Source organism: Lampetra planeri, chromosome 5 (genome assembly GCF_965212315.1).
Source record: "Lampetra planeri chromosome 5, kcLamPlan1.2.h2, whole genome shotgun sequence".
NCBI classification, from domain to species: Eukaryota; Metazoa; Chordata; class Hyperoartia; order Petromyzontiformes; family Petromyzontidae; genus Lampetra; species Lampetra planeri.
This window is the reverse complement of record NC_136111.1, coordinates 1,250,163-1,274,341: the sequence shown is the minus strand read 5'-3', so window position 1 is coordinate 1,274,341 and position 24,179 is coordinate 1,250,163. Positions and strand designations below refer to the sequence as shown.

At 58.2% G+C, this 24,179-nt stretch overlaps 1 long non-coding RNA gene across 3 annotated transcripts in view; it reads left to right on the top strand.

Moving 5' to 3' along the window:
- The window catches only part of LOC144718617 (uncharacterized), a 64,425-nt gene that overhangs the window by 26,421 nt on the left and 13,825 nt on the right, over positions 1 to 24,179 (top strand). For all 3 annotated transcript variants that reach the window (XR_013585463.1, XR_013585461.1, XR_013585462.1), the window contains one exon: positions 398 to 574. This is a non-coding gene — a long non-coding RNA (uncharacterized LOC144718617). The remainder of the gene's footprint in view (positions 1 to 397; positions 575 to 24,179) is intronic.

Genomic DNA, 24,179 nt, shown 5'->3' with positions numbered 1-24,179 from the left:
CTTTGAGGCGCTGCGCCTTCCCCCGTTGCTCAGCTCGCACACGGACGCAGTGTTGCCCAACGTGCGTCTCCTTCCACAAAAGCCGGCATCGTCATTACGAGCACGCAGCCACCACGCGCCTTGATCTGTCTCCGTGAGCCGCGAGCGTTAACGCTGAAGCGTCGGATTACCCAACATGCCGTACACTGTTCGACCGCACAGCATTAATTACAGTGCTCTCTTTATAGCCTCTGAGTCTCACTAATATTTCTGGAGGGTACTGCGAAACGTATCGCGGTCGCGGGCAATGTTACCGCTCTGCTTGTAATTCCAGTTGAGTGCCTGCAGGCAATCCCTCTCAGCATTGGGATATTTTGGCCAACACCAATTCCATTGCACGTTTTGTTTGTTGTTGTAGCTACAGGAGGAAATCAGAGAACCTGGAGGAAAGAGGAGGGGAACATGCAAACTCCACACTGAGAGGCACCTCAGTCGGGACTCGAACCCAGGCCCCTTGTTGCTGTGAGGCACGAGTGTTACCGCTGCACTGCCACCCTGCTGCTTGCACTGTGAGTTCGTGCTCCTCAAACACAAGGTGAGTGTGCTTCAAGGTTGCGCTGCTTAGCAGCAAGCCACAGCAGGATTACATCATCCGGTGTCTGTGTGTATGGGGCCACTGCTGCACATGTTAGCTCACTCATGTGTATATTATGCTTTTCTAAAGTATTTACTTAAGGCCCCTTCAGTGGCATGACCAGGAATTGCCAAAGAGAGGGGGAGTACAAAGCAGAGTGACTCTGAATAGACCAATCACGCGGCGGCGTTATTTCTGAATTCGCCAATCACGCGGCGCCATCGACACACAACCGCTCCTGTCCGCGGTGTCGGCAACAGCAGCAATCGCAGCCCATTGACGCGTCATCAGCGCAGGGCACTCGTGGCATCAGCTCGGCATCGGCTATATTCAGTATCAACAAAACCCACGGGCAGTGTAAGGGTTAAGGCGCAGCCCTGCAATTACTCGCTCAGGCCACTGCTGGCGGAAAGCCCTCCACTAGAGGCAGCTATAGGGAGCCCTTATAGAGGGCGCCATCTCTCCCACACTGGGCAGACATTCTGGATAGAGGTGGGAGGTCACGCATGTTAACAACGTTCTATAAGTAGCCTTGGCACCGTTCTCATGGCTCAAGGCTATCAGGAAGGAAGTCTCCGCTGTCAGTCACAGACAGTCTGTGATAGTTTGAGTCACGGTGGTGAGAAGTTAAATCCTTCGCCTGGTATACAGGAGGTCGTGGGTTCGATCCCGACCCCGACGCCTGCTGCTGTATATTTGGAGTTGGCATGTCTCTCTCCTCGTGGTCGTGTTGATTTCTATCCGGGTGCTCGGGTTTTCCCTCCACATTTTTCACGCCAGGCACACAATGGCCCACTCTTTTCGAACGACGCCAGGGGATCTTTATCGACCACGATGAAGCGGTTAGCCGCGTGTTCTATTTTGCATTCACCCGGGAGCTCGAACCGCGAACCTCTGCAACGAGCGGCACTACCGTTGGGCCGCGTGGCCCATCCTCCCGTGGAGGTCACGCATCTGTCCGTGAGTCCCGTTCATTCACGGTCATCACCGCGAATCGTGGGCAGGCAGCCCGCAGGCGTGCGCTGCGCATCTCGTCACTTGTTTCCACTTTCCTCCGTCTTGTGCCAATACGCTTGAGCAGCGGCACATCTTGCTGGCACCAGTCTCTCGTGCCGTCGCCACTATTCACGGCGCTTCATCCTAACTCGAAGAGCTTCCCAATCGACTGTCCACGGTTGGGCACGGTCTCCCCGTCAACAAACCCAGGTGCCTCGTCCGTCACTGCTGCTCTCTGGGTCTCTCCATCTCCATCTCTCTCTCTCTCCACAGCCTCCGCACATTCTTTCAGAGTGTGCACAGAGAGGGCCAAGTGGCCAGGAGGCTGAGCAAACAACGGCACTGATAAGTGCCGGGCTTTTTGCAACCAGGCGCCTCCTGAAGAGCGCTTCACTTTATCCCCGCTGCTGACCGAGGCTCAACAAGTAAACGGGTTCCAGGGCGGTAAGAGGCAGCTGCCGTTGGCCACAGCCACGCTGGGATAGCCACTCGCTTTTGTTTAATCACCGTCCCGCATGATTTATGGTTGCCGATAAATTCACTTGATAACGCAAACTTAACGAGCGCTTCGCAATCTGCGCCAATTCTTTTGAATAAATGCCCCGGACTGGTGCTCGTATTTTATAGCATCGTAACGCTGCGTGTATAAAAAAAAAACGTGATTAATTTTGCGCAACAATATTTACTGTAAAGAAATGACCCACTAATGGGAGAAATCTATTTAGATATATACACATACATACGTAGATATTCCGAGGAAAGTTTATTCTGAGAATGTACACAACTGCAGCAGAGAAATATTTGTATTTAAAACATTACACAACAAAGGCTGTCATAAATCATAATAGGCCCACCAGCTTTAGAAAGTACCTGCCACACACCAGAAACGAATTCAGGGCCGAGTGAACTCAGAGGTGGCCCAGGACAGGGTCAGACATGTAGAATAGCAGCAACAACAACCGCCACGTGCTTGTGACAGGCTAAGTGCTGTTTCAGGCCACGTGAAGGAGTGAAATACCCACCTGCATATCTAATGAGCAAGTTCCAGATACTGCAGCTTACCAGGGAACATTTCTGCATACATATCGACATATATAAGGAAAACAAAATAGATCAGCTTAAATAGATCACTTACAGATATTCTCAGTCCAGCAATGTACGAAGTCCTCCCCATGCCGTGTCGATCGTGGGTGTTTTTTTAACCATACTTCACCACTCTGGCTAGTGCAGCTCGGTGAAGGGGTGGGAGGTCAGCACCGGGTTTTGACATTGCTCACCACTGATGTGAGCTGTGGCCAGGAATCGAACTTGGGCCCAACCGGGTTCGTAGCGTAGCACGCCAAGGATTGTACCGCCGTACACACATACAGGACATAACGTGAGACGGTACTGTATTCAAAACTAGAAACCCAACGTTGTCCCGAGAATCTGGAATGTCACTTTTAAGGAGGCCTCAATGCATTCTCACGGCGACACCTGCATCACGCGCGTCGCCTTCCGCTGCAACAGCGGTGAACACCACGCGATCACCGCTTTGCCAAGACCTTGCTCGGCGCCGGCGTGGAGAAGCTGAAAATCCATTTCTGCGGGGCGGATCTCGTGCACATAAACGTTATTGCTTCCCCATGCTCGGCATCGGCAGGCAAGGAAGAGGCCTCTCCTCGCAAACCGTCTTCCGGAATTTTGTTATTTCATTACTTTGCACCGTGCATTGAGCCTGTGTCAAATCCATGGAAACATTCATTATTTTTCTGGCCGAGCCGGCGATGGGCAACGCATGTCTTGGGATATTTCAGTTGCAGACCTCGGCTCATAAAGAATTCCATTATTCTGAAGATGTTGTACGGTCCGCGCGGTGTGTAAATACACCTCTGTATTCATTAAAAACCACTCCTCTTTGCTGGCGGTGCGCACCCATTTGATGCCTTTTCGGAATACACGTCAAAAAACAAAACCCATGAATAATTCCCAGACCCTTTGGGCCATCGAGAACGCCGGCTTTTTCTGGGAATGTTCAAGAAATTTCAATGACGACCGTCATTGAAAGTTGTGCTGCGGCAAAGGCTCGGGGATAACGGTCGGCTCGGGCAGAGGTAAAGAAGGTGAGGTCGATCGTTAGCAGCGGCCACTTCACGACACGCTGCGGCGCGGGTAATTATTTTTAACGCGGTCAATAAAAAATGCAAATCGGCCATCTGCGACACTCGGGTGGGGCGAAGCAAAAATCTGGATTAAGAACGGTCATCAAACGAGGATTTGCGTTTGCTCACGTCAACAGACTAACAGATGCGTACCGATCCCAGCGCTCGCGTGCGCTCCGTGACTTCACAAAGGCCCTGGGCAAATTTCCATCATCGGCCAGGGGCTTCCCAAGTGACCCGCGATGGTCCACTTCCCACACTGACCAGCCTTCTCCGCCGCTCAAATACAAACTAAGTCAATTACACACTCGGCGTGCCCGGCGATCGGCAACGTCGCCCCACGTGGTGTGCAGAGAGCGCTGGGTCATACGGAGATCGTCGTTCTTAATTGGAATCGGCACTGTGCGCGTCACGTGGGACACGCACGCACAAGATCTGCATTTTAATCTGCATCAGCGCTGTGTCATATGGGGAAAAGACAAAAGGTCTCGCGTATCGCCTGCATTGCCTGTCGAGGCAAATATTGTTCGCAAGAATCTCTTCAAGGCAAAATGCTGCCTGTGAGGGCGCGGTGTGGCCATGCTCAGGTGCTACCAGCTGCTCATTTAATGCCGACCTGGCCCAGAGGACAGGCTCAGAACCAGTCGTCACGCCGTGGCCGGGAATACACTTCTGGTCGCTGGGTTTTTAGCGCAGTGCACTAACCACTGCGCCACCACTCCCCGTAAGGGACACACACAAACAGAAAGATTAAACCTCTTTCTTCATTAGAATCAGTGCTCTCGATGTCACGTCAGGTGCATGCAGCGTTTCACGACCGAGGAATACTGAAGGGGGGAGAGCGGTAGCCACGGAGTGGTGCGCTGATGTGCGTGGAGAGGCGCTGGGAGACGCCGCCACAAGCCACTGACAGTGGCCTTGGCAGAAAGAATGCGCGTGTGTGCGTGTACGTGTGTGTGTGCGTGTACGTGTGTGTGTGCGTGTACGTGTGTGTGTGCGTGGGGAGCGGTAGAGCAGTGGTTAGCGCACTGCGCCACGGGCCCTAGAAAACCCGAGTTTTGATTCCCGCCCACGGCCAACACCAGTGATGAATATCTGAACCTTTCCTGGGCGTCTCCTAGGTTGACTCAGCCTTAAATGAGTACCCGTGCGGTTTGAAAACGTGAGCATTTGGGAGACAAAGGTGGCTGGGCACGATGCTAGAAATACACCCTCTTCCGTGTTCCGTGCCGGCCTTAATAGGTGCTCGCTCACAGCACTGGTCCCCAGAGTTTGTTGAAGGCTATACGGGGGAATCTCTTTCCTTTGTGTCTTTTTTCGTTTGCGTGAGCGCTGCTGTGGGCGCGCGGGGCCCAGGGAGCGCTGGGCCGGTGAAGCGCCCAGCCAGGCTGCTGGCCACCTGCTCACGCGACGGCGATTCATCGGCGGCGTTCATTACCCCGAGAGAGAGAGCCGGTGACCGTAGCCGGGGGGCACCCGGGCCCTCACTCGCGACGGGGAGCCCCGTCCCCACTGCCCCCACCTTCTCAGCCACCACCTCTTGATTCCCCTCCCCTCTTTAAACAAATACATGAACTACGACGGCCACTTTGATGTTGCGCCATTCTTAGAAGCTGGTCGGGTGGCTCAGCAGCGAAGCTCGACTCTGCCTCCGCTTGCAGTGGTGGGGGGGGGGGGCACAAGAGGCGGGGGGGGCGGGGGGGGGTACAGTGACAGTGATGCCAAAGGGACATTTAAACTATAAAACTATGTTTTATTTTAGCAGGTAAGGCCCACCAATCCACACCACTCTTTTTCAGAAGCGACCTGGCCACAAATGATAGCCCAACGAAGTGGCTTATCGCGTGGAAATTCATAGCAGCCAAAAACTCGCGTGATGTTGATTCTAAATGTGGAGGGAAAAAGCGGAGGACCCGGAGAAAAATCCACGCGACCACGGGGAGAGAGACACGCAAACTCCAAATGTACAGCAGCAGGCGTCAGGGTGGGGATGGAACCCACGGCCTCCTGTGTACCAGGCGAGGTCGTTGAGGTCTCCTCGCCACCGCGGGAACCTTCCTCGTGGTGGTGCACGGCCCAGCCAGCGGCTCCCTGCCACCCACCCAGCCTCGAGACTCACCACTGAGGCATCGTCACCATTATCACAATATAAAGACTCGCATTGCCAACAGAGCCGACGTGAGCATCACAAGCTCGGCAAAAGCAGCAGGGTTATTGCACCGCGGCGGTGAAACCCACCGCGGTGAGTGGACGGGTGTTCAGTTCCAGTAAAGGCAGCTTCTGGTCTCCAGCACGCACAGGAAAACGATCATTTATAAGAAAGAGTGTTTGACGTCATATAAACGCAGGGGGAGGTTGAAATTTGCATAAACAAATCGTGAAATCCAACCGGTTTCTAGTCGTGCGTGCACTTGTAACCCCATGCAGCCTGCACGCATTTTTCCTCTGTCAAACGACGAGGCTGGCCGCGAAGTCCGAACGAAACGATTCGTGTTACTCTCTAAACCACGTGACGCCTTTAGGCGGAGCAGTGAACGTGTCCTCCTCCTCCCCCCGCTGTGGTGGCGAGGCTGACGGTAGCTGCAGATCTGCTCCCAGCGATGCCGAGAGGCCAAGGGAGGCCGGGGCACTTCCCCGGTCACGGTGACACCGGGGCGGTGACCCGGAGGTCACGGCCGACGTGTGAACCCCCTGGCCGAAATAGCCAGGTCCACTCAGTGTGAGCGTAGAGCCACCACCATCGCCACTACCACGAGGACGGTGACGTACAATCACACGAACCGCACATGGCAATGTCTCATTGCCTTCACTCGTCACTACCATCCGTCGTCGTCATCATCGTCAGCAGCAGCCGTGTGCTATCCACTGCTGGACGAAGGCCTCCCCCCCCCCCGTCATCACCCACGGTCTTGCAATGCAAAAGTGGAAGTAAAAAAAAAATCGGTGGCTGCTTTGCATGGAGTCAGCAAATGTACACACCGGCCCTTGTCGCAGAAATGTGGAATTTCCGCAACTGACGCAGGGCCACCGACAGAGACGCTCACTTCCGTGGTCAATCACCCACTTGAACAGCAGCACTCCCGAACGAGACAGTTCGAGCCCATAAAAACACACACGTGCTGCATAGTTCTATCTGATTGGGGGTAAATGAAGAGAAACAATGTACGCCGGCTTCAGTGAACTCTACATGCGAGCATAATTAAGCCCGTAACTAATGTGTTGCCACAGCTCATTAGTGAGTCACTTAATTGCACCCAGGTGTGTGGCGGCGCGAGCCCGTTGCCGTTCCAATCAGGGGGTGAGCGCTCGCCGCCGCCGCCACCGCCACAGCTCGGCGGCGTTCAGAAGCTGCGCGGTGGACAGCGCCCCCCGCTCCTGCCCCACGCCCCACGCCTCACGCCCTCCCCGCTCCTGCCCCACGCCCTCCCCGCCTGCTGCTCGCGACTTCGACCGCAGCCGCTGGCGGGGACCTCGCGTTACGCCGCCCGGGGAGCCGCGGGGGGGTCCGGAGAGAGCAAGCCAAGCCCCCACCCCACGTGCCCCGGCGGTGAGAGCCGCGCTGGCACCGGAGAGAGCCGGCGCCGTCGAAGCAGCCAAGCGCGGCAACGAGTGGCCGTGACACCGCCGGGTCAGCGTGGCCGCGAGACGCGGGCCGCAGAGCCAATGCCCCTCGTGTTCAATCCCCGGCCGTGTTCGCGTTAGGGATTTGGTCTCGTCTCACGGCTGCGTGAGAATCGGCCACGGTACCCCCCCCGCCACCCGCGCCCAGAAAGACCGCAGCATTTGAACAGGCACGGGGAACTCCACCGACAGATTATTCACCCACCGCATCCATTACCGGCACAGGTGGTGCCCTCGCGTTACAGCTCCGCATCCTGGATACGCGAACGAGAAATCCCAATCCAACATTCCCTTTAAAGGCGAGAGAACGACAAGCAATCCATTGCTGCAGCTTCAAATAAAAACATCGGAGCTGCCAGATTTACGGGCAATTGTGTGTCAAGCTCAAGGAATAATGTGGCCAAGACAAAAGCCATGAAAGGAGGGGACATGACAGATGTTTTCAGAACAGAAGTTATCTGTTCCCTGGCCGTGTCACAAGAGCAGCCCTGCCAGAAACAACACCAGCCCAGAGAACATGTTGCAAGTGCAGGGAGTACGCCAACACAAGTCAACACACACCTATATTTAGACAGAAATATAATTGAGAACGTCTTATTTCTTTGGATGAATAACATGTTAATGGGAAATATGCACTTATGACATTATAGGGCTCTGAATGTTTTTTTATTTTGTGCAATATTTTTCAGAGTTATAGTTTGTCTGGATTAAAGTGTGTCCGCACTTACCCACATATATAACAAGTTTTGCACTGATTATACAGCACCTAAGATCTGTGCAGTAAAAATACCAAAAATACTGCCATTTACTTATCCAGACTCTTATTTTTCACAAGAGGGTCATGTATCGCGATGTTTTATCAATGCCACAAAACTTTTCCAGTGAACCCCGAATGATGTTTAACCTCAGTGGATATGACCCGGAGCTCAAACGAGCCCTGCCGCTCAGCGACAGCGATTCACAAAGCCCCTCACTTCATCAATGTGCCAGCAGCCTCGCTCCCAGTGTGAACTCTGACCCCACAGCGTCTGCATGTATGTTGAACTTCTTTCGCACCGTACGTAGGCAACCGTTAACAATTTGGAGGTGCGGGGGGAGGGCAAACAACAATAAAAAAGCAGTTCTAAAGAAATGAGTTTTCAATCTAAGTGATTTAAAAGTGCATAGCTCCAGTGGCTTCCTAATATCGGAAGACCGTTCCAGACGGCAGCATAAGCGCGTCTGAAGGCGCCCGACGCGGTGCCCGTCGTTGTTCGATGGCTTAGCCAGAAGCCGCTGCTGCGAGGATGACCGGAGTTCGTGCGGTGGTTTATGCTCCTGGACGAGATCAGCAAGGTGTTGTGGTTCATTTGTGGCGAGCACTTCGCGTGTGCAAGGAGTGCGACCTTATTTTGAGACTCCAAAAAGCATTCCACTCGTGAAGTGTTTGTCTCGATGCAGATCGATGAGAACAGCACGGAGGAAGATTCCGGGCGTGCAATGACAGAAGAAACGTGGCTAAGGTGCAGCCCTGCAATATCTTTGCTCTAACCACTGCCAGCAGAAGGGAGGCAAAGAGCTCCGGCAAGTCCAGTGCGCTGACCGTTAGACCACGGCGGGACAGCAGCACGACAAATATAAAATATGACGACTCAGGTCACCCATTGCATCCTCGATGGGGTCTCGCCCCCGCAAAAAATATTCCAGTTGTGCTCTCGGCGTCGCGTGGCGAGATTGAGAAATATCCATTTTGGAGCTCTCGCAGTGAGCAGTTGACCACCCCGTGGGCAGAGGCTCAATGGCCAGAGGTGTTGTCACTTCACTCGAGTTGTTTTGGGATTATCCAAATTCAGGGCACCCGTCACTTCAATAGTCCATGGCTATTTGTGGGATATGAACGAAAGCAACAAATTGCGATTCTCAGAGCTGGGAAGGACACGAATTGAATGTCACTTACACGGGCGGAGTCATTGGGGAAGAGCCTCAGGCCATCACCCACCAGGCAACGTCAAAACCCAGGGTTCGAGTCCAGGTTCCCAGCGGCGCTGGTTCAGTGCTAGCACCGAGGATTCCTCTGTAAAGTTTTCACTTCATTTAACATTTCCCTTGTGGCACAGCTGTTTTTGCTCTACTATATTTTATCTGTTTCTTTTTTATCTATCGTCATTTTGGTGACGCAGGTAATTCTAGCAAATTACACTATCCTGGTTCTCACCTGGTGAAACAAATTAACTTTATTTTCCAAATCCTTTTTTAGAACATCGGCAGCATTTGCAAAGCCGGGGCTCAAAAATGCCAATGGCACATAAGACTCTTGATGCTTTGATTGTCGACTTGACAAATCTGATGTGATTAGCGAGGTCTTTTCCCATGTAGTTTTGAGCTGTGGGGCAAAGTGTCAGCGAATTAAGTGGCCGTGCCCACTGCCCGCTATGACATGCGGGTTCGTGAACGCGGTCGACCAAAATCGAGACCAAAAACGGAAGAGTGTGCAGAGAAAGCGTGGAGAGACGCACGCTTGGAATTTCAGCGCGAGATGGAAACAAGGATATGCGTGAAAAAATCTTCGAGGCTCATCAAATTCCTGCAGCATCGATAAAGATTCTGATTCTGACTGAAGAACTACGCGGGCAAACGACGTCATTCCAACTGTTGAGAAGAGTAGGCGGGGCCCAGGCAGGACACGTCCCCTGAAGGGGCGATGGCTGCTGGTCGAGAACGACGACGGAGTGGCAGCACACGTCGTCCGAGGAGAGGTTCCCCGTAGAGACGGAGCAATGACATCAGCTCGGATGCGCGGGCGCTGGGTGGATTGTTACATCATCGTGAGAGATGGCGACACCTAGGGGAGGCCTTCATCATCCAGCAGTGGATATATCTTGGCTGATGATGATGGTGGTGGTGAACATATGCATGACATGCAGGCACGATGCAGACTGGGTTTCTCGATTCTCTGCAAGGTTTTAATTTGGCCGGCAGTTCATTTATTTATTAACGTCGTGATCACTGCCATTTATTTACTTATTATGTATTACTTGGAACGTGAACTCTCTCGTCCTCGGTTCCTCCGGCTTTACAAGAGGGCATTTTTGTTCCACAGTCGGGACGGGGTTCTGGGACAGGGAAGCGAATTGGAACTCAATCGAAGCCAACAAACCTACAGGAAATGTGTTCATTAGCACGCACAATCGCAAGGCCATGCTGCCAAGAGAAATGTATTACGTTTTTAAAAGGCACGCATTCAACACGAGGTAGATTCATAATATAAAGGGCTGCGTGGAAAAGCATTGCTCTATTTTGCACACGAAAATAGTGTGTGCATTTGTGATGCTTATTCAAGTGCAGTCAATGGCACTTTGCCTTCAAGGCCTCATATCAGACCTGCAAAGAAAGGGTTCTGTGCCCAGGAGTCCTGGATATTTTGTCTCCTTGCATGTCAGACAAGAGACCGAACACTTCTTCGGAGTAATTTTCCTGCATCCTCGTTATTTGTTTGGCGAACATAAGCGCGCCATTTCTTTATTTATTTCGCAATGATTTATAGCGCAGAGGTACTTGGCATTGACATTCCAATCTGCACAAATGACATGCCCATTTAAATGCGTGGGTAGAATGAATGCGATCATAATTAATAAATAAAAAACACACACGAGGAGCTGGGCACAACACAACCCGAATAATATTCCCATTTTAAATGTGTGTGCCCCTGCTATCAGGCGCAAATGGAAAGAGCCGCGGCTGAAAAGAACCCCGAATTCCCAACAAATATTTCGCTTCACTCCTCGTTCGCTCGCACACGCACGCGCACGCACGCGCGCGCACACGCACACGCACGCACACACACGCTCCTAATTAATGCAGCCGGAGCCATTGACTGCCCGCCGTACAAACCTGCATGGAGTTACGTCCCACTGGGTGTATTGATTGAGGTCATACGGGCATACTTAAGGAGCGAGGCTCCGGGGTGGATTGTAAAAAAAAAGGCGCATACACCAGGAGCCGAACACAAAAATTCGGCTCGGCACAATGACAGCTCCCTCTGATCTACGGCAATGGCCCACACTATGCATAGCATGAAAAAAATTACCTCTGGGATGAAGGGAAATACGCTGCATGTAAGGGACAATGCTTTGCGCAGGCTGCGCGATACGTGTACGGGATTTATTTATGTACGTTTAGAATGTTCTGGCGAGACGCCCGCCCGCCCGCCCGGCAGCATCTCTCGGTCACAGCGATTGCCGTGTCGGCGCGCGCTCACGGATTGGAACGGACGGGCGGAAAAGAATATTCAAGATTTATTGGATAAAAAAAAGCGAGACTTTGCGTTGTCAATAACGCGCGCCAGGACGGACGACTCGTTCAGCGTGCGGGCGATCGTGGCGCGGAAGCCGCCCCCCGACGGTGGCGGCTGCCCCCCCCCCCCCCCACCGTTCCCGGTTAAACCGCCGTGAAGGTGACTGCGAGTGCCGTCACGCGCCGTTCGGTAGCGGCAACCCAGCGGCGGCGGCGTCCACGCGCGAGAAGAAAAATAATAATTCCTTACCGCATCGCCCTTCACACACCCGAGTTATTATTTTTCATTGGCCGGCTAAAACACTTTTCAGTTCAAAATAAACCGGAAGAACTACCCATTCCATTTTGTCCGTGGGGGTTGTATGACCGTACTTCACCATGTTGGGCAACGCGGATTAGCGAAAGAAGGGCCCAGGACCAGTTCCGATATCACTCTCCATGGCCCACGTTCAAAGCGAAGTGCAAAAACCACTGCTGACAGTAAATGAATAAATAAAGCCACGCAGTCATCCATTTAAGCACCGAGATGAAAAAATACCGATGTAATTAATCGACTACCGGTTCCTCCTGCCTGACCACCATGTCGTGGTAACGACGACGCGGTAACGATGACGCGGTAACGATGACGCGGTAACGACGACGCGGTAACGACAACGCAGCGGTAACGCCGCGGCAGCTCTGGTGGCGCGTGCGCGGGTGGTGGGGGTCACCTCCGGTGTAAAGCGCCGCAATTAAACCCTCGCCATCTGTTCGTCGGCACCTCGCTAATTGACGTTAAGACAATTAGCTCCTGCAGCGCCGGCTCTGGAGTGGCTGGGTGGCTGCCGAGTGCTCGCACTCTGCCCCCCACCCCCACCCCCGTCAAAGCGCCGAGTGAGCGCGGCCGCATCTGGATCTCGGGCCCCCGCGCTCGACGCGAGAGTGGAGGAGTTCACCGACTCGGCGAATTCACGGCGTCGAGCGCTCCCAATCGTTCGTTCAAAGAGTTCCACCGAGGCGCCCTTGGGCAACGAGTTCGATTTTGAGCCGACTTCAACGGAGCCCACGTCGGAGGGCTAAGCCGCTTTTGGACGCTCGTCGGCAAGTGGCCGCGAAGCCACCCCACGCGGGAGCGCACGCCGTGCGCTCGCCGTGGCGAGGGAGGCCACACGAGGAGGCGCCGCAATGAGCCCCACCTCGAGCCGCGGCTCTCGTAGCAAAGATTTGCATGGAACGCAGAGTGTGGCGCGAGCGTGGCGGTGGGCGGAGTCCTCGGCCACGGCTTACACCGGCGACATCCTGGGTGCTCTCGACCCCTTCGGCGATGCTCACTCACCAGCCCGGTGAAGTATGGCCAAACAAGGCCTTGCTACACCCACAGTTATAACCAGGGTGGCCCGCTGGATTTAAACCACGAAAGCGCGACCGTCCGGCCGCGTCACCGCCCCCGAGAGTTGCTCCATAATAAATTGGCGGGCGTACGCCCGACGCTCCGTGTCGTGCGTACGTTTATCGTTTCGTGACAATATAATGACACGGAATCAGCAGCCGGGAAATATGCATCCCACGCCCCGTAATTTTTGACGATAACAAACGTCGGCGGTTAGCGCAGTCGGCGGGAACACCGCACGCGCGCACACAATGTCGCGATGAGGGATGCCGCGACATCTCCGTGGAGACGAGGCCCGGCGGTAGCACGTTCGTGGCTTAAATCCAGTGGGCCACCCTGGTTATAATTACGGCTGTAATAAGGCCTTAATTGAGCATACTTCACCACGCTGGTGAGTGCGGATTGGTGAAGGGATCAAGGGCACCCAGGAACGCGCAGCCGCCGAGGCGTCATCGCGCGACGCGCCGGACTCCGCTGCGCACGTCCAACGCACCGCTTTCACTTAACCCGGCTCTTTAACCCCCCGACACTCACACGAACCACTAATTGATGAAATTCCCCGTGACAAGAGAGTGCGAGGGGGGGGAGGCTGGTGGGGGGCAAAGCGCTTGTGTTGCCGCGCAGGGTGACGTGTAAATTCCCGGCCGCGCTCAAGCGCGCGCGAGCGTGCGAGCACACACACGCACGTCCGCCGCGATGAGAGGCGTCGTGCCGCCTGTCGCTCCGCAACGCCGGGGGGGACCCAGACGCGAGAGCGACACGCGACGGACACGCCGCAGAAGTTACGTTCCAATTAAGAGCGCCAGATATTCGGAATTTAACATTAGCCAGAACTCGCATCGAAATGACATTCCCCGTCTGCTTGGGCGTACTGTTCCATTAATTGTACGTCTAACGCGGTTCTTATCAAATTTCATTATTTTAAGTTTCGAACATAATGTCCCCAAAAAGCGAAGTAAGTGCCATAAATCGACTCTGATGGGATTGCTAATATTGTAGTGTCTGGGTTTGGTTAAAGTCTGGGGAAATATAAATCTACTGCGCAGGTTTTCGCAGTTGTGGCTGTGTAGCTCTCCGATGCTTTTCCCGTCTGTAACCGCGTCCTGTTCGGCACGATGTCCGACGTTTTGCTCGACGTGCTGGAAGCTTGTTCAGGAAATGAAGAACCTCACGTGCGGGGAATGCTCCTTCAGTTCTTCAATTCCTGAAGAAACTCCTAGGACATGGAGGGAAACGTCGGACATCATGCCGAACAACACGCGGTACAACCCAAAAAAAACACATCGGAGGGAACATATTAAATTATCGTAACACGCTTAAGAGCTGCTCACAGATCGATAATAAGTAAATAAACACAGGTGAACGCGGTTCAGGGTGAACCGGGTGGTTTGGAGATCCGATGCCAAGACGCCGAGGCCTCATCCAACTCCCGCGGGGTTCGCGGTTTGAGCGGATTAGGCCTCACGACAACAGGATTCTCACGCGCCACAAGTGCGCTGAGCTCATCGCACACGGCCCGCGTCGCGAACACCCGCGATGTTCCCAACGCACTCCACCGCATTCGCTTTCCTCTCCTGGGCCACCTCAATTATTCCCATTTCGGCAGCCAAATGCCGCACCTCCGATGAGCGCGGCTGGCTACGTGCGGTGCGAAAAAAAGTTGAGCGTACGTACGCAGGCACACGCCCACGCACGCTCTGTAACGGCCGTGCGTGTTACTTTCCTGCACAATTGAGATGAATCGCAGTCGAGGTGGATTTAAAAGGGCTCTCGTAATGGGACACCACGGCGCTTTAAAAACAGCTGTTAGAAGAGCTCGTTACAAGCCACGTCACACGGCGCGCGAGTCTCACGGCGGTTGGGAAATCGTCGAGCACAACACGCAAGCTACAAAGCGGCTGCTATGTGCAACTTTAAATTACGGGGGGGGGGAAGCGGGGGGGGGGGGCGCAGTGAAGGGAGAGGGCGGTCCACCACTCAGTGACCTGACAGCAATTCTGTTGCACAAGCCAAACTAAGCCGCGGCCTAATCTTCTGCCACCAATTACGGGATTTATCCAGTCTGCTGAACAGCGCTTCGTTTACTTCTCTCGGCCAAGGCTGCTTTGGCCGCCAGTTTCTGCCAACGCCAAATGTGACTTGGGGATTCCGACCAGCGCGCCGGCGCACCCGTGCACCCACGCGCCCGAGCACCCACGCGCCCGTGCACCCACGCGCCCGTGCACACACGCGCCCGAGCACCCACGCGCCCGTGCACCCACGCGCCCGTGCACCCACGCGCCCGTGCACCCACGCGCCCGAGCACCCACGCGCCCGTGCACCCACGCGCCCGTGCACCCACGCGCCCGAGCACCCACGCGCCCGTGCACCCACGCGCCCGTGCACCCACGCGCCCGTGCACGCGCGTGGGTGCCCGTGCACGCGCGTGGGTGCCCGTGCACGCACGCGCCCGTGCACGCACGCGCCCGTGCACGCACGCGCCCGTGCACGCACGCGCCCGTGCACCCACGCGCCCGTGCACGCGCGTGGGTGCCCGTGCACGCGCGTGGGTGCCCGTGCACGCACGCGCCCGAGCACCCACGCGCCCGAGCACCCACGCGCCCGTGCACGCGCGTGGGTGCCCGTGCACGCGCGTGGGTGCCCGTGCACGCACGCGCCCGTGCACGCACGCGCCCGTGCACGCACGCGCCCGTGCACGCACGCGCCCGTGCACCCACGCGCCCGTGCACGCGCGTGGGTGCCCGTGCACGCGCGTGGGTGCCCGTGCACGCACGCGCCCGAGCACCCACGCGCCCGAGCACCCACGCGCCCGTGCACGCGCGTGGGTGCCCGTGCACGCGCGTGGGTGCCCGTGCACGCACGCGCCCGTGCACCCACGCGCCCGTGCACACACGCGCCCGTGCACCCACGCGCCCGAGCACCCACGCGCCCGAGCACCCACGCGCCCGTGCACCCACGCGCCCGTGCACGCGCGTGGGTGCCCGTGCACGCGCGTGGGTGCCCGTGCACGCACGCGCCCGTGCACGCACGCGCCCGTGCACGCACGCGCCCGTGCACGCACGCGCCCGTGCACCCACGCGCCCGAGCACCCACGCGCCCGAGCACCCACGCGCCCGAGCACCCACGCGCCCGTGCACCCACGCGCCCGTGCACCCACGCGCCCGAGCACCCACGCGCCCGAGCACCCACGCGCCCGTGCACCCACGCGCCCGTGCACCCACGCGCCCGAGCACCCACGCGCCCGTGCACCCACGCGCCCGAGCACCCACGCGCCCGTGCACGCACGCGCCCGTGCGTGCACGCGCCCGTGCACCCACGCGCCCGTGCACCCACGCGCCCGTGCGTGCACGCGCCCGTGCACGCACGCGCCCGTGCGTGCACGCGCCCGTGCACCCACGCGCCCGAGCACCCACGCGCCCGTGCACGCACGCGCCCGTGCGTGCACGCGCCCGTGCACCCACGCGCCCGTGCACCCACGCGCCCGTGCGTGCACGCGCCCGTGCACGCACGCGCCCGTGCGTGCACGCGCCCGTGCACCCACGCGCCCGAGCACCCACGCGCCCGTGCACGCACGCGCCCGTGCACGCACGCGCCCGTGCACGCACGCGCTCGTGCACACACGCGCTCGTGCACGCACGCGCTCGTGCACGCACGCGCTCGTGCACGCACGCGCCCGTGCACGCACGCGCCCGTGCGTGCACGCGCCCGTGCACCCACGCGCTGGTGCACGCACGCGCTCGTGCACCCACGCGCTGGTGCACCCACGCGCTCGTGCACCCACGCGCTCGTGCACGCACGCGCTGGTGCACCCACGCGCTCGTGCACCCACGCGCTCGTGCACACACGCGCTCGTGCACGCACGCGCTCGTGCACGCACGCGCTGGTGCACCCACGCGCTCGTGCACGCACGCGCTCGTGCACACACGCGCTCGTGCACCCACGCGCTCGTGCACACACGCGCTCGTGCACACACGCGCTCGTGCACCCACGCGCTCGTGCACACACGCGCTGGTGCACCCACGCGCTCGTGCACACACGCGCTGGTGCACCCACGCGCTCGTGCACACACGCGCTGGTGCACCCACGCGCTCGTGCACACACGCGCTCGTGCACCCACGCGCTCGTGCACACACGCGCTGGTGCACCCACGCGCTCGTGCACGCACGCGCTGGTGCACCCACGCGCTCGTGCACGCACGCGCTGGTGCACCCACGCGCTCGTGCACACACGCGCTCGTGCACGCACGCGCTCGTGCACGCACGCGCTCGTGCACGCACGCGCTGGTGCACCCACGCGCTCGTGCACACACGCGCTCGTGCACACACGCGCTCGTGCACACACGCGCTCGTGCACGCACGCGCTCGTGCACGCACGCGCTGGTGCACCCACGCGCTCGTGCACACACGCGCTCGTGCACCCACGCGCTCGTGCACGCACGCGCTCGTGCACCCACGCGCTCGTGCACACACGCGCTCGTGCACGCACGCGCTGGTGCACACACGCGCTCGTGCACACACGCGCTGGTGCACCCACGCGCTCGTGCACCCACGCGCTCGTGCACCCACGCGCTCGTGCACACACGCGCTCGTGCACCCACGCGCTCGTGCACGCACGCGCTCGTGCACGCACGCGCTCGTGCACCCACGCGCTCGTGCACCCACGCGCTCGTGCACACACGCGCTCGTGCACCCACGCGCTCGTGCACGCACGCGCTCGTGCACACACGCGCTGGTGCACCCACGCGCTCGTGCACACACGCGCTCGTGCACGCACGCGCTCGTGCACCCACGCGCTCGTGCACCCACGCGCTCGTGCACACACGCGCTCGTGCACCCACGCGCTCGTGCACGCACGCGCTCGTGCACGCACGCGCTCGTGCACCCACGCGCTCGTGCACGCACGCGCTCGTGCACACACGCGCTCGTGCACCCACGCGCTCGTGCACACACGCGCTCGTGCACCCACGCGCTCGTGCACGCACGCGCTCGTGCACACACGCGCTCGTGCACCCACGCGCTCGTGCACACACGCGCTCGTGCACACACGCGCTCGTGCACGCACGCGCTCGTGCACCCACGCGCTCGTGCACGCACGCGCTGGTGCACGCACGCGCTCGTGCACCCACGCGCTCGTGCACGCACGCGCTCGTGCACACACGCGCTCGTGCACCCACGCGCTCGTGCACGCACGCGCTCGTGCACCCACGCGCTCGTGCACACACGCGCTCGTGCACGCACGCGCTCGTGCACCCACGCGCTCGTGCACGCACGCGCTGGTGCACCCACGCGCTCGTGCACACACGCGCTCGTGCACCCACGCGCTCGTGCACACACGCGCTCGTGCACCCACGCGCTCGTGCACGCACGCGCTCGTGCACCCACGCGCTCGTGCACGCACGCGCTGGTGCACACACGCGCTCGTGCACGCACGCGCTCGTGCACACACGCGCTCGTGCACGCACGCGCTCGTGCACGCACGCGCTCGTGCACCCACGCGCTCGTGCACCCACGCGCTCGTGCACACACGCGCTCGTGCACCCACGCGCTCGTGCACGCACGCGCTCGTGCACGCACGCGCTCGTGCACCCACGCGCTCGTGCACGCACGCGCTCGTGCACACACGCGCTCGTGCACACACGCGCTCGTGCACCCACGCGCTCGTGCACGCACGCGCTCGTGCACACACGCGCTCGTGCACCCACGCGCTCGTGCACACACGCGCTCGTGCACCCACGCGCTCGTGCACCCACGCGCTCGTGCACGCACGCGCTCGTGCACCCACGCGCTCGTGCACACACGCGCTCGTGCACGCACGCGCTCGTGCACCCACGCGCTCGTGCACGCACGCGCTGGTGCACCCACGCGCTCGTGCACCCACGCGCTCGTGCACCCACGCGCTCGTGCACGCACGCGCTGGTGCACCCACGCGCTCGTGCACACACGCGCTCGTGCACCCACGCGCTCGTGCACGCACGCGCTGGTGCACGCACGCGCTGGTGCACCCACGCGCTCGTGCACCCACGCGCTCGTGCACGCACGCGCTGGTGCACCCACGCGCTCGTGCACCCACGCGCTCGTGCACGCACGCGCTGGTGCACGCACGCGCTGGTGCACCCACGCGCTCGTGCACGCACGCGCTGGTGCACCCACGCGCTCGTGCACCCACGCGCTCGTGCACGCACGCGCTCGTGCACCCACGCGCTCGTGCACGCACGCGCTGGTGCACCCACGCGCTCGTGCACCCACGCGCTCGTGCACGCACGCGCTGGTGCACCCACGCGCTCGTGCACACACGCGCTCGTGCACGCACGCGCTGGTGCACCCACGCGCTCGTGCACACACGCGCTCGTGCACCCACGCGCTCGTGCACGCACGCGCTGGTGCACGCACGCGCTGGTGCACCCACGCGCTCGTGCACCCACGCGCTCGTGCACGCACGCGCTGGTGCACCCACGCGCTCGTGCACCCACGCGCTCGTGCACGCACGCGCTGGTGCACGCACGCGCTGGTGCACCCACGCGCTCGTGCACCCACGCGCTCGTGCACGCACGCGCTGGTGCACCCACGCGCTCGTGCACACACGCGCTCGTGCACCCACGCGCTCGTGCACACACGCGCTCGTGCACGCACGCGCTGGTGCACACACGCGCTCGTGCACCCACGCGCTCGTGCACCCACGCGCTCGTGCACGCACGCGCTGGTGCACGCACGCGCTGGTGCACCCACGCGCTCGTGCACCCACGCGCTCGTGCACCCACGCGCTCGTGCACGCACGCGCTGGTGCACCCACGCGCTCGTGCACCCACGCGCTCGTGCACCCACGCGCTCGTGCACGCACGCGCTCGTGCACGCACGCGCCCGTGCACCCACGCGCTCGTGGGTGCACGCGCCCGTGCACCCACGCGCTCGTGCACACACGCGCTGCTGCACCCACGCGCTCGTGCACCCACGCGCTGCTGCACCCACGCGCTCGTGAGCGCAGCAGCGGCTGTGGTAACAAGAGTTGTCGCGTGGATGAGCCCAAACGCTTTCCTCGCAGTCCGTTTTGCAACTCGTTCCCGAGTTGACCGTTCTCATCCCACTTTGTCCCTTGCCCTTCCTCGTCTCCGTCTCTTCTTTCCCGTCTCCCCTTTCCTCCTGCTCGCTCCCCTCCTGTTCCCCAGATCATGACGAAGGCCACCTTGTTGCGACGCTTGTACCAGTTGCTGGTTTGGCGTCTACCCGCTCCTGTTGTTGCTGCTGTCGTTGATGATGAAGTAAAATAAAAGGTCGACCACTGCTTTCTCACCGTCGGCGATGGCCACGCAGGGCATTGCGAGGAGGGCACAGAGGGAAGCGTGGGTTCAGACCGCTGCATTCACAATGGTCGCTCCGCCCCAGAAGTAGATGTCATAGAACTACTACCGAGACCTATTCAAGGAACATTATTATAAATTATTCGCAACCTAAAAAGGTGCACCATTCCACATTTCCCTGCTATGTTCATCGCACGGCAGACAAACCAACCATCGTTATTTTCAGAGCTGGCAAATCGAGCGAGAATCCCAACACCACACGACATGTGCTTTGTGCGGTCACCGACGACCGAGATGACACCATCAGCTCCCTGGACCTGAAAACACGGTGGGGCTTAATCACGAGCGGCTGAGAGCCGATCTCAAGCCCAGGATCCCAGTGCTTGCCAGCTCCGTGTGCGCTCCGAGTCTCGACCCGCCCGGTCGCCCCGTCTGCCGCCGTTAAGTGTACGTCACTTCTGAAGGCTCCGTGGGCTGCGGGCTGTGTTTACGGGTAGCAAGCGCTACGCCACCCCGAGCGATGCCACCTCGGCAAACGCGGCCGAGGTGCTCCACGCTTGGTAAAGCATTCAATTAACCTCCGATTAAAAAAAAAATGTCCGGTATGAATGTCTAAATTATTTTTAAAACAAACAAAGGGGCACATTAAGGCTACGATGCAAAATGAAATTGGAACGCGGGTGCCTTTTTCAGCTGCTGGTGGGCATTAGAATCCCATTTCCTCGCCGTAATCACCACTCCGCGCGCGGAGAAGGCGAGATATTCGCATTACGAGCTGCAATTTGGAAGCAATTACAATTATAATTGTCATAAAATATGCAACACGTCGATTAAACATTGAAGGGATATTAAGTAAAATACAGGCGACAAATAAAGGCGACCGCCCGTCCTGCGACGTCGTTACGATAACGACGTCGCTACGGTAACGACGTCGCTAACGGCGCGAGAGCGACGCCCGGGGACGGGAGCGACGGCGGAGCCGCGGCAACACTCCCGCTCCGGCGAGTCGTCCGGGCGCTGGCGCTCACCGCCGCCCATTTACAGCCCCGAGCCAGCGGCGGGAATTCCAATATTCCTACGGCTGTGGGGGATTGGGGGGGGGGGTCCCGAGTCTATCCGTGGGACGACCACCAGGATTGCGAGCTCGCAAAGCTTCCGACCGCGAGCCGCTCGCTCTGCCGCCGGGCCGCCCCAGAATTTACGCAATGTGACGTCGGACCGATTTGGCCGTAAAATGTCTCACGATCGACCAATAAAAAAAAACGACAAAATATTGGGGGTGCTGCTGCGCCGCGTCCATCGCTTTATTGACGAAGATTGATTCTTGAGCTCGCGACACGTGTACCAAGCCTGCGCACGTAAGGATCAATCATTTTCGATTTGTATACCTCGAATATAATGGGTTCACATAACCCCCACTGCCCACAGAGAACGCTCCTTCGCATCCAATAAATGACAGGCGCCGAGGGCGGCGTTTGATCCACGCGCCGATGACGAGGAAGACAGCGAGGGTGGAGGTGGGGGAAGGAACGGACGGTGAGCGCGGCGACGAGGTGACCGACGACGACGCTGCCGCTGGCGACGACGAAGTTTTTACGCTCCCCTCCACGACTGACATCACTGCTCAATTTCAGCAGCTTGAGGAGCTGGCCTTCCTCACTTCACCGTGCCGCAACACCACCTCGGAATCGAAGATGCGTCGACGGTTTTGTAATAGCCCGTCAGGTCAAAGCCCCTCGGGTCAAAGTGCTCAAACGATCGTGCGCCAGCGTTCATATCCAGGGCTCGAACAAAGCCAGCGGTGGAAATTCCGCAATCTAACGGCCCATGGCACGGACCAGTCACTCCATTAAACCACAGCAATAACGCAATAGGCTTGGACTGGTGCTCAAACGGAGAGAGCTTACACGGCCGCTTGGCCTGTTGGGAAGTTGGCTCAACAACGCCCTCACCTTGTACTAATTACGGCACTACGATACGCTCACACTCGCTGGGCAACTGTTGCGCAAACACGCGGTCGGGTTCTTTTAAGTGAGTGGAACAAAAATAAATTATTAAATTTGGAAGCTGGGTTAACCGCATGCGTGGAAAAACACGTCGCGCACTTCCTGCCCCGAGACCACCGGCGCTCGGCGCGGGTCTCGTGTTTCCAGATGACACACGCGGGTTAGAGCGAGCACGCCAACAGGCGCGTAACTCGCGCGTTACCCGCGTTCAGAAACTCACTGCGAGGTGCGTGCCCTTTTAACTCGCGTGTTGCCCCGCGCTTAATTATTTTGGCCAATTAGTTTAAGGGGGGAAGAAATGGCGAGGATGCCACAGCAGAACGGGGCGACGTGGCAAAGCGAGCGGGAGGAAAAGGTAATTAACACCGCGAAAACAAGCCCGGCCATTATGGATCCCTTCAGGAAGCTGCGCTGCAACTCCATGAATAATTTAGGCGACGTGTGGACGTGTGGGGGCGGGCACCGAGAAATACATTTGGTGACCCGGTGCCAATTCCCTCGTCGAGCGCCTGTCCGTGCCTCACGATTGAGAACGCCGTCCAGGACAACTCGGCTGGCAAGGGGCGATCTCAGAACGGTCAACGCCACCTGCGGGGTCTGGCGGGTAACAACGTCCACAGCAAGATGTGTCCTTGCCCGCAGTCCGTCCGTACGGCGGCACGGTCGGCGCGTCGCCATCCTGTAAGACCACGCGTCTCCCTGCTCATCCGTGCCGTGGGTCTCAGGCAAACCGAAGTAAGCAAATGAATACATAAACTACGAGGAGACTGCGCCGCTGGTGGTGCAGACGCACGGACCAAGACAGACACTGGCCGTGGCTAGCGCCATGGAACAACAGAAACGGACATAGAACTGTCGGTAACCGTGCAAGGACTTGTCTCGCCACATCATTTTGTTTTTTATTCCATCAGCTTATGGACCATCGGGACCAGTGTTATGTAGCAACATTTGCTTAAGCAGCCACACGCTGGGCTGGTGTCAACAGTTTGAGTCTCATCAGAAAAATGTGGCCGGCCTGTTTTAAGAAACCGCAAAGCCTGCACAACGCGGCACATCGATACTCCCACGCGGGTCTTCTCGGGTGTGCTGCTGCGGTGGCGAGAAGTTAACTACCTCTACCGGTATGCAGGAGGTTGTGGGTTCGATCCCAACCATGATGCCTGCATATTTGGAGTTTGCGTGTTCTCCGCGTGGTTGCGTGGATTTTTCTCCAGGTTCCCCAGTTTTTCCCATCACATTTAGAATCAACATCACGAGTAATTGGCTGCTATAAATGTCCACGTGATTTTAGAATACTACCTGTGGCCAGGTAGTATCCTAAAAAAGAGCGAAAGAGCTCAGTGGGCCTTACCTGGTCAAATAAAAAATTGGTTAGTCTAGCGTGGCCCTCTGACGTCCGACGTTTCACTCCACACGCTGGGAGCTTGTTCAGGAGCTGAATCCATCTTTACACATCGATCCGAACAGCCGGTACAAGCCAAAACGACACGGCTCAACATTGTACCAAAATCATTACAAAAAATGATTACTTTATCATATGGGTAGCAAATGTTTTGGCCCATGGCCCTCAATGTGTTTCTATTATAATGATGAAGTTCGTGCTCTTGACGTGTGTCAGCTTGGGGAGTTTGTGAGCAAAACATGCTCAAGTTAGCCTCGGTAGCTGTGAAGCATTTTAAATGTTTCATTAGCCAACAGCAATGATTCATTGGTGTCGAGGTTGACTTACGAGCTATGGACATTACGCCAACAAACTTGTTGTGATTAATAAAGCTAATACTATTGAGTAAGCAGGGCCATTTATTTTATCGCCAGTTCATTGAAAAAAAAAAAGGATCTCCTGGGAATTTCAGCCACAGCGGCGCCT